Below are 7,911 nucleotides of genomic sequence, written 5' to 3'. Positions count from 1 at the left end.
ACTCCTGCCGTCAATACTGACGAAGAATGAGGTTCAAAAGATGATTCCACAAGCCTCAATGTACCTCGTCAGTAAATCCCGAAAACTCAAGGAAAAGCATGGCGTGTGGTATGAGCCGGATCCTCACACGAGGTGCAGGGTGAGCCCTGAGAACCTGTCTGCTGCCCTAGAGTACTTCACGAAAGACGAGCCACAATGTTCGCGCCAAAGTCCCAACCAGAAGGACGTCATCTATGTCATGCTCAACGGAGAGAAAACGTTCGTGCCAAAGGGCTTCATGACACGCTCAATACGAGAGGCCTTCCGTATATACAAAGACAAGCATCCCGATTCCGGCGTTGGGCTAACGAAATTTTATTCGTTGCGCCCTAGATGGGTCCAATGTATTCCACACCAGGAAGTGTGCGTTTGTGTGCGCTGCGCCAATTATTATCTTTGTATAGCCGCTCTAGAGAACGTTACAGGCTCAACATTCAACACTGGTGAAATGAACTCGGCATTTCTGTGCGACCCAGCAACAGAACTGTGCCTTCAAGGAGACTGTGATCACTGCCCAAAAGGCCAGTTTCTTACACTCCAGGAACTTGATATCCCGGAGGATGAAGAGATTGTGCTTGCAACATGGGAGTGCGGTGACCTTGTGAAAAAACCTTTGGAACCTGAGACTTTCCTAAAAGTCATCCAAGTGACGGTTGGAAGTTGGTTACTTCACAACCATATCCGGCAAACGCAAGGTAAAGCGATCTACGATGAAAAACAGTGCATGCAACGCGGGAGCATTGTCTTTCATTTTGACTTTGCTGAAAACTGGACCATCGTGCTTCCTGACGAAGTGCAAGCATATCACTGGAAAAAAAAAACAAGTTTCGATATTTACATGTGTAGTGACGACAAGAAAATCTACAAACAGCTTTGCCATCATCAGTGAGGACCTGTGTCACGACGCCGCTCACGCTTGCTTGGCTCTAGAAAAAGTGAAGGAGTGGGTTGAAGACAACGTTGCGGTATACTCGTACGTGACGTACGTAAGTGACGGCGCCGCCAGTCATTTCAAGAATCGCTACCAGCTTCACCAATTTGCAAAGGACGATTGCCCACAAGCCCAGTGGTTATTTTCTGCATCTGGACATGGGAAAAATGCATGTGACGGAGTTGGCGGACTCGTGAAGCACCAGGCCACGCTGAACAACCTGAGAGAACGTTCAGTAAGCGCAATTCAGACGGCCAGGACAATGGTGAGCGTTCTATCAAAGAAACTGAAAGGCGTGCATCTTGTATATCTGGACGAAAATGAGGTTGTTCGGTATCGTGAACAAAAAAAAGAAGAGTGGCTGACGGTGCGCGCCTTCCCTGGCATTCTGTCTTGGCACGCGTGGCGGCTCAGCAAGTCATCAACAGAAGGGACCTGTGACGTATATGTAGCACGGACAGTCGGATCTGCTTGGAAGCAACTTTATTAAATGGGTACAGCGAGGAAAACCTTAGCGTAAAGTGCCGAATTTGATTTCCCAAGGACTGCTCATTTTGAATGCAGGGACATCTTATTTATCACATTTTTCTTCACGGGGCATTTAACCTACTGTTTTTGTTGGTGGTTACTAATAATTTTTATCTGATCACTATAAAAAAAATCCCAAAATCTTATCCTCGAGCAGGATAAAATATATCGGCTTGCCACGATTCATTCATACACCGAGAGCATCGAAGCTGCTCCAGTTAGGCACTATGGCATCCGTCACCTGAAATTGTTTGTAATCGTAAATACACAGCCAACCTAAATATCTTACTATTATATCTTTGTTTTTGTGGGTGGAAGTAAAGTTATTTATTTTACTCTAGATGTAAAATATACCGAACTTCACACTGCATCATCTTTTCTCAAATCATTAGTCTCTAATATGATACCACTTTGTACGCTTATGTAAAATGCTGTATATAGTTTCTCCTCCCTTTTACTGTGTGACCGATCGCTCTTTTTATCAATGACCTCATCTGAATAAATGTATATAAAAGATTTGTGCAAGTTTCATGAAACTGGAACTCAGAGTCACTTCTTGTATAGGGCACTGCTAAGTAAGTGTAGGCTTTGAAAAAGGACCCTACTTTGGGGAGTTGTTTCTTCTTTCACAGTGCAATGATGCAACATGTTTTTAATAGAAATGAATGCCGAAATAGAGTATAACAGGGTACCCAAATTTTAAAAAAACCGAAGGTGTTTTTTTTTTATTCGCATTGGAATTTTTCTTTGTTTGATTTTTTTCCCATGTCTGCCTAAATATATTGTAACTATTGTGTCGCTCAGATACCTTATTTATTTTTTCAATAATAGCCATATATTAGTAAAATAATGTCTGCAAGTTATGTAATAATGATTAAATTATTTCATGAGATACAGATTTCCAAAGTTTGCCATTTGTCGTTCGAGCAGGCATGTTTGGCAATTTTTAGAAAACTAAATAAATTTTTAATAAATATTATTACTTTATATTACAAACAAGTTGTACCCATAGTTTGTTTGTAAAAAGATTAAAATTCTCCTAATTTTATTGTTTTAATTATTCACTTTCAAACTTGCCCCCTCCATCAGTGCGCGTTATTGCAACTGTCCACCTCTCCCTGCCTTACGATTTTTCTTGTCGCCAAATTTTTTTTCTGGTCAAAACTAAGTGTGAATTCGTTTATACCAGACACTAGACAATGTCATATAAAAACATCAGTTGATTTAAAAATGTCGACCAGCCACCCTTTGGTCGATCTTATCTGAAATCACCCTACTAGTTTGAATCCGTTGGCAGTGCTGGCAACAGAGTGAGAAACAGTCGTTTGCTTCAAGACTCTTAATACCGTTACTTTAAGAATGCCGCATGAATTAAAAATTAGTGTGCTAGTGCTGATCACACATATCCTATAAAACGAGCCCTCTGAATATTGGGTGACAATAAAAAAGAAAGTGCACAGTTAAAAAGTGAGAAGTTTTTTTTTCTTCATTCTTCGGGGTCGTACCGTACATGGTGCGACGATCGGTTCGCAGGTGTACGACGGTGATCGTTTGCTATCTGTACCGTGCGCGACCGCGAGAGTAACATGAGCGCCGAGAAGGTTGGGATAGGCCAGCTTCCTCAGCCCAATCTCGAGGGCCTCGACCCCTGAGAACCGGACCCAGCCGTTGGTTGTCAGCGTCTCCAGAATGCGCAGCGGCGATCAGCCAAACGTGGCATTCCAAGCTAAGGCTACAAAACACATCCTTTGTTTTCTCTCCTACAATATTCTCAGTCAGCAGCACTGATCAGCGATAGAGCAGATCCTACTTCGTGAACCTGAACTGCCATACGACGTCCTCCTTGTCCATCGACGTCAGGTGGAATGTCCTATGCCTTGCCGCCAACAAGTGACTTTTCCTAGTGCGCAGACAGTCGTGCAACATAACTTTTTCTAAACTATTTTCGCCATGTAGAGCCAACTCCAAGTCGTCGTCAAAAAGATCAAGCGCTAGTGTTGCCAGGAAGCTCGTCCGCTCTTTTAACAAACGAACATTTTAGAACTTCGGAGCGCCAATGTCCACCCTCCGTGGCGTACCAGGTTTTGTATCATGGAAGCACATTAATTTCAGTAAAAAGACAAGACGACATTTTGTGTGGGTACGAAAAATTAGGTGCTTTTTATTTTCGAGATGCAAATTTTGTTTACTTCACTTTCTGCGATTCGTAAATTTGCCACCTGCCTCATACACACGCAAACAAATCTCTTTGCTCACTGAGGCCGATGCTGGCTCCCACTGCCAGGGAGCGTGAATTGCACCAATCGTCTGCAAGGGTAAAAACTTTTAAGGAACCTTTTTTTGGCCATCCGGTACTGTGCAGTGGGCCCTTCGGTACGCAGTGTGGACAAAGGAGACTTCTGTGAGAGCGCATTCGCAGTTCGGACCGGAAGGCTCATCGTACCATATTGGATGTCCAAAAACCGGTTCCCTAAAATTCTTTACTCTGCAAACTTGATTCCCCCAAAACAGTTTCAAAGCCCGCGATCGGTCCACACACGCGATCCAAGGTATCGATCGTTTTTGTTTATCGGCCGTAGTTTGTTTCGGTTCCTTAAAACTCCATATTTGGGAGTTTTAGGCAACCGTTTTTGCACGTCCGATATGGGCCCTCCGTTACGAACTGCGAATACGCGAGTCTTCTGTTGTAACGCATGCGGAGTTCGTACCTGAAGGCCTATTGTACCGTATCGGATTCAATGCGATACGGTACGATGATCGTACGCTCGTAGGCCCATTTCGCTATCCGTCTGCTTGGTATGATCCTTTCTTGAGGTCGTTAGCTTACGTGGTGAGATAGCTTCGTCATTCAAGAGCATGTATAGCCTGCGACGAAGGTCGCCTGCTATAGCACAGGCTACCATCAGTCACACGTCTTGCAGCTGCTTGCTGTCCCGTCCACCTCCTCTTCATTGCACCAAGCGAAGGCGTTACGCCACATCACGTCAAGGACTACGGGTCACACTGTGCAGAATTCGATTCGCGCTGCGCTTCTTACTAAATCTAGCTGATTACGACTACTTAAGCCTAATTATGATTAGGCATTATTAATTATGGTTCAATACGGATTTATATGCCCTTTATGGTCATGCACTTCCTGCTATATGTAATGCACATACACACTTTATGTTACCTTGGCCTGCATGCAACCGATTTTCGTTGCTGCCGAGCGTAAGACTTTCGCATAAAATCCAGACGTTAAACATATTTTGTATTAAAACCACTGTATTCCATGCGGAGTGCAGCTTATCAAATGATATAATGATATAACATCGGTTTTGTATAATTATTTAAGAAAAAGATTTTTAGTCTTCAATGCCACCAAACCAACAAAGGTTGGCTTGGTGGCGTTGAAGTACTCGCTCAGCAATCTGATAACTTGTGTTAAATCGCAACTACGGAAGACAAGAGTGAGATTATGAGTGCTAGTTATCGCTTCGGTAACTGCTGCCATTTCTTTTGAAACAAAAAAACCAGCGTGCCGAATGCGAAATGAAGTTATTCAGCATACTGTAACAACGACAGGAATTTATTGGCCGAGTCCTTTTCCTTGTTTAGTGTATCTTCTTACTCTATTTGACAAAAAAAAAATTGAAAACCTAACACTTATTCTAAACATCGCATTGCATCCATGCATCGCCCTCTATGTGTTCTTTTTAATAGGACTTAAAAAAAAAAAAAAACGGTATTGTCCTATCTCTAAGTAGACGGCGCATATGTCCAAGAATTTTTACTTAAGTTCGATAGCAATGAACGTTTTGTAGCCTACAATTCACGTTTATTTGTCTAGTACGGATTACGTGGATGATTCTGAACCAGCTGGTTTATTTCAACCCCTTTTTAGGTGACATTGATTATTGACGACCTTGCCGTCTAAAATGCCATTAATGGATGGCTGTTTTACAAGGATACCAAGCACAATCAAAATCTGTGTTGTCGTTTTACAGGGGGAAATTGTTCTGTCAGGACTTCCTGTTCCGTGAGTAATTGTTCTCTGATCCGCCAGGAATAACAGCAAATTAATGGCCTCGTGCCGCCTTGCCCGGCGGAATACGTGGGTGAAGCTTTTTTTTAAACATTCTCTATAAAATATAATAAAAGAAAATATAGCTTATTTACGTCGACCGTGCTGATACAATGAACACGTTATAATGTGTATTTATAAAGCGAATATCCTGCTATTCGGCACTCCATCCAAAGCTATAGCATAAATACCACTTTACATAACTCAACCTTTGAAGTCATTTATCGCAGAACACTCATGAGTTAACCAACGTTTATCATACATACTAGTTTGCAACGGTGCCACCTTCGGGGTGAAGCCATTTTTCACGGTGTAGAATCAATGCAGGTCAGATTAATAAAACTAAATATGACGGTTTGGTCAATCACTTGTCTTAAAATATGATCGAGGCCCTACACATCTTTGGGTTCGTCTATGTTTAATGATATAAGTTTTCTTAGTACTATGCACCAACTTGTCCAACAACAAATTCTGTTAGTCTCTCTAAACTTTTAAAATTCGTTTCGGACGATCGTCCTCAAGGCTGTGGTACCACGGCGGCCATCTTGAACAAGGTATTAGTTGAACCACCAGGGCGGCGTTGGCTGTCCATGTGAGCAAATGTTGCAAAACCTGCGCGCCAATTTCGAAACCCTTTTTCCCGTCGCTTGCCGACCTTGAGTTTCCTTCTCCACTCTTACGCCCCTGCTTTCGCGTGTTCACCCTCTGGCGCGTCGCGCCCACGTTCATTGTTGGGACGACAATGTACCGTACAAATCCCCAACTGGAGGCCCCCTGCCCCAAATTGTCCGGCTGTTAAGTGATTTGAGCGAGATGGGGTTTTGAAGCGGTATGGAAAAGTAGGACCGTCAATTTTGAACTATGCTTTTTCGATACTGCATAAGTTGTGTACGGGGCTGGCAAAGGCACGGGCACGAGGACGTAACTGTATACAACGCTTGGGTTGCAGGAGCACTCGCGCGTAGAAATGGTAGGAAGCGCTTTCTGAAATCACACGCCTACATTCCCCAGCGTTGCAATCCTACGACTAAAAAAGAGTACACCTTCGGACAGTGCGTCAACGTCTCATGAGTTCATGAGCGTAACAGTATACATCTGAGCGCGCCCTGGATGCCGGCCGTACGAAAGACACACCTGGCGCTTCCTGTCACCACTGCCTCTGCTTGCACGCGCTGCCGATTGGCGGTCCTTTCTTTATTTTGTTTTGCCGGTCTTTTGAAAATACTGAAACTAATATTTTCTCAGACCCTGCTCATCGTACCTCTGCACTACAGTTGTGTAAACAGATTGTGATGTAATTTGAGATATGGGACGGAGTGTCTACATTCTTATTTCGTGTGTAATGCCGGCATAATATTCCTTTGCTGCGAGAGGGTCAAAAGAATGGTAGGGTCGGCAACAAACACTATTTCAATGACCTAATTATGATGAAACACCAGTAAGAACAGAAAAAAGAAATCACATGGTGACAATATAAAGATTGCTACAACAAGATGGTCGCGGGGCACAAACAATATTTGGAGTGACGTTGAGGGAACGCGACAAGCCAGATCTTTCGTGATGGCAGCCGCAAAGCGCAGACCGCATGGCGCGTTTTTGCTCGCGATTCAGGCGCGTCGGCGTCAGACTGACGTCATTTAGTGCGCGCGGGCGCGCGTTTTCGCGGGAGCGTTCGTTTCTAGCCGACCCAGAACAAGACGCGCGCGCCGAGGCGTCGAAGCGGCTCTCGCCCAATGAGGGTCGGTAGAACTATCACGTTATACTGCGCAGTACGCTGTTTCGTATTCAGCACATTTCAAGGTGTTCAAAAACATTTTTATTTTCCATGGAAAAATTAAAAAAAAAGTGTTTCTTCTGACACACAAACCCATTTTATTTACTTATTTGTTCATTTAGTTCTCATTTTGTAGTATCTGCGTTAACATTTACAGCGCGTGTTGAGAATTCTGTTATCTGGCAACGCTGATAATGCGCAGCCGGCGGTGCTTGGCTTTGTCTGCATGCGGGTGTCCCCGCGTCAGCTTCCGCGTGAGCGTACAAACCGCGTAGCGTTTTTGCGGGCAGAAAAACGCGCCATGCGGTCTGTGCTTAAAAGGAAGCGAGGTAAACATTGATCTGGTGCCTCGTTTTGATGAGATTTGCACGGAAACTCGTCGACTACTGACTATCTTGTCAGTGGTGAACATAGTGAACATGGACTGAATGATTTTTTTTGTTGTTGGTTTTGTTTCTGTAGCTAAATGAGAGTATGGAAATATGAGACGTCCGTTGAGGCTTGCGTCGGCTAACGGAACCTCAATCGACGATTGCGGCCGATGTCCATCGGTGTCTTATACAAATACATCAAGTC

The sequence above is a fragment of the Ixodes scapularis genome, unplaced genomic scaffold, assembly GCF_016920785.2.
Source record: "Ixodes scapularis isolate PalLabHiFi unplaced genomic scaffold, ASM1692078v2 PGA_scaffold6__148_contigs__length_123643588, whole genome shotgun sequence".
In the NCBI taxonomy this organism is placed as follows: domain Eukaryota; kingdom Metazoa; phylum Arthropoda; class Arachnida; order Ixodida; family Ixodidae; genus Ixodes; species Ixodes scapularis.
This window is presented reverse-complemented; position numbering follows the sequence as displayed.